The 3,683-nt window shown below is 32.9% G+C and overlaps 1 pseudogene; it reads right to left on the bottom strand.

Moving 5' to 3' along the window:
• Positions 1-2,648: 2,648 nt before the first annotated feature.
• On the bottom strand, positions 2,649-2,748 carry LOC122099695 (annotated as a pseudogene).
• Positions 2,749-3,683: the final 935 nt, after the last annotated feature.

Raw genomic sequence — 3,683 nt, 5'->3', positions numbered from 1 at the left:
CTAATGGCCTTTTTTCCCCCTACTTTTTCTGGTTTCAAATCACAATCCTCAGATTTCATCTTTCTTATTAGCTAGGATTAAAGACAAAAGCCACCAGTGTGGCTTCTTTTTCCTCTATAGTTATTAATGCACATACTTAGATAGTAATTTAAAACTGAGTGTATAGAAACAAGATGTATAGTGATGATATTGTCCTGTCAGAAATTCATGGTAGTAAATTTCTTCTTAAGGCCATAAACAAAAAATACCATGATATAATATAAGAGAACTCACTATTGAACATATGAGGTATAAGAGCTTTCTAATAGGTCCATTATTTATTGTTGCCCAACATTAGGAAAAAGTATAACGCAGTAATAAAATAGAAGTCCTTTGTATGACTACTTAAATTTCTTGTTTTTGTAAAGACACATATTTTCATCTAAAATAGTAGGCCTGTCTATTGTCTTCATGTGATTTTGATGATTGAAGGTGCTTAATGAGAAGTCAAAATGTATTAGCAATTCTTTGCTATCAATTAAATCTCACTTTTTCTTCCTGGAGAATATAATGATTAAAGCAATAATTCAGAATCACCAAGCAATAGTTCAGAATCACGCTTCCAGTGCAAGTGGATCACCAGTAAGTAATCCTCAATACCATTTTCCACAAAGTTTTGTTACAGATACAATCGGCCTTCCTTCTCTAGCTGCTTTTCTAGAATAGACACATTCGTTCATTGTACAGGAAAAGTGTGATTTAACTGATTTGTCAGATCTGTTACTAGAATTATCAAGGATTTATATTCTTGTCTGTAATTTAGTCAAAGCTATGTATCTTTGGGTAGGCTACTAAAGTGTATTTACTAATTTTAAGTAAATACATAAATTCTATTTCCATCTCTTTTTTAAAAATAAAATTGTTTCCTCTATAAATTGATCAGAGGCATGGATGGAATTTGTGGCTAGCTAGGTCATTGTACATCCTTCTCTTCCTCTCTCTTTTTCATGGTTCTCATAGATAATATGATTGCTCCATAATTATCTTAATTTATTTTTCTTTTATATTTTTGCTTGCATCATTTCACTTTCTGCTCTGCCATTATCCCAATCATTTTCATAGAAAGCATTATTTCCTATTTTCTCATTCCTAGAATAAGCTGCACATAAAGACACCACTGGTCATCATTTTCAGCCTATAACTTTGAATATATAGGAAAATCTTTCTCTTTTCTCTATCAATTCCCTATTCACCAGTGAGAATAATTTAGAATAGAAAACATGGAAAAAGAGAAAACAAATCATGGTGAAAAAACAGAAGCAGAAAATTCATTGGATTTTTCTGACCAGTTCAACCAATGTGAATTATTGGGGAAATACATAGGCACCTCATTCCCAGTGGTACTCAAAGTCACTGGTTAGGCAATTCTAATGAAGACAAGGAACAAGATGAAAAAGTAAGGAATGGTATCATTTGCAAGAAAAAAGATGGAGAAGGATCCAAGCAAATTTCTTCTTTGGGCTGCCGAAAATAATCAGCTTACTACAGTGTAGACACTACTTTCCAAAAAGGCCACTCATGTGAATATTAGGAATGAGGATGAGTATACCCCACTTCATTGGCAAGCCTACAATGGACACTTAGACATTGTCCATGAGTTGGTGGCTCGAGGCAGATATTCATGAAATAATTGTCGATGGCTGGACACCCCTGCACAGTGCTTATACATGGAATAATACCAGAATGGCTTCTTTTTTACTTCATCATGATGCAGATACCAATGACCAAACTAAATGCCTCTTGACCCCCTTGCATCTTGCTGCTGGGAATAGAGGTAGAAAAAATATGCTGGATTGCCTTCTGTTGAACCATTTTATCAAACCAGGTCTGAAGAACAACTTGGAAGAAACTGCATTTGATATTACAAAAAGCATAATATGTATCACTACATCTTTGAAGTTGTGGAAGGCTGTTCAAATTGTTCTCATATGTTGTAATGGTTCGGTTAAGTTTCTTAAATTTCAAAAATGATGGTCCATCTTTGTGTCCTTCCAAAATATTCTCACAATACAAAGTAACAACAATATCTTACTGTAAAAATTCATGGATTCCATGATATTCTTCCAAGTGAATTGCCTGACTATGATATCAAAATGTATTCAAGACTTGTTTGTATATATCTATAATGATTTCTGCAGAGTTTGTGATTTTTTTAAAATCAGAAATAAGTTTAACTTACCTGTTGAAATGAGTAGTAAAGAAACTAAAGATATTTCTGGTACTTGTCTGAAAAAGTTTATTTTAAAACAGTCTGTATTCTGTTTGTATAATGTCCATAATCTATTTCATTCTCTCCAAATATAATACTTTGAATTCTACATTGATTTATAATATATAGGTTCATTAATAAATGTGTCCTTTCAGATTGCATTCCATATAGAAACAGTTTAAGATTCCTTTTTTCCTAGGTCCTTATAGTATTTTATTTCTTTGGGATAAAATGACAATGTTATCTAATTTCAAATGTTTTGTAAAGGTTATGCTATGTAAAGGCCTTTCTAAGATGAAGAGTTAATACACTGAAGATAAACTTTTAATTCTATGAACTAAATGTATTCTTTCACTTGTATCTTTGTAATCAACTTTTTAATAACTGTTTTTCATTTCTTGAATCTGAAGAATACTTCACAAATTTCCATATCATCCTTGTGGAAGTGCCATGTAATTCTCTGTATTGTTGCAATTTGGGTAGATGTGCTGCTGAAGCATGTAGTATCTTGTAAATTTAAGTAGTTAATGATGCAATCTTAATATAGGCATATATCTTTCGATGCCTATTTGTAACAAGGAAACCATATTGTTCCTAGCAATGCTATTGATCTTATTTCCCTAAAATTCTGTGTAGAGTGGGAAAAAAAATGTATATTGTTTAATGGATTGCTCACATTTCAACCTTTTTTGTCAATGACTATTTTAAGTCTTTTTCATTTTAAACCTGATCATACTTTGAAGCCTTTATAGCTAGGTCCAAAGGTGATGGCTTTTTCAAGTACTTATTTGTCCAACTGAGTTAGATTTGTGGAGCTAAGAGATTCAAAGTAAGCTTTGCTCAAGAGCTACTTCTAAACTTGTGCAGCTTAAAATGTCTGAAATGAGGTCTTACTGGCACAAATGTCTCCCTGACCCTTTCCCATTCTTCCATGTAGGAACAGACCAACCAGAGTATCTTACCCTGACAGCAAAGATTGTCTTACTGCAACAAAATTAATCATAGTTACAAGGGATCATAGAGAGATGAACAGTTCAGACAGCACTGTTCAGACTAGAAGGTATTTTATCAAAATATAATTGTTTATTATACCTATCATTTCAAAAGTAGCTAAAGCCAAGAAGGTGAAAAATCATTCATATGCATGATTACCTAAAGTCCTGGTCTCTCTACCTTCCAACCAGGCAGGAACTTACACTACAGCATTTACATCACCAAATATTTCCATAGCTCCAGGAGAAGTCCATATGTTTCTCCTTGATTTTAGGCCTTAAATTGGTAATGTTTTTATCACATTGTTTCCTCTTGCCTCCAGTCTGTAAATCTACAAATGGTAAATCTTTAGGCCTAACCCTACCAAACACTGAGGTAGAGATAATGGAATAAAACTTTAAAACAGAGTTGCCTTTGATATCCTAACAACAACAGAACAATG

This window comes from Dipodomys spectabilis, unplaced genomic scaffold (assembly GCF_019054845.1).
Source record: "Dipodomys spectabilis isolate Male_0828 unplaced genomic scaffold, ASM1905484v1 ptg000529l, whole genome shotgun sequence".
Classification (NCBI taxonomy): domain Eukaryota; kingdom Metazoa; phylum Chordata; class Mammalia; order Rodentia; family Heteromyidae; genus Dipodomys; species Dipodomys spectabilis.
This window is presented reverse-complemented; position numbering and strand designations above follow the sequence as displayed.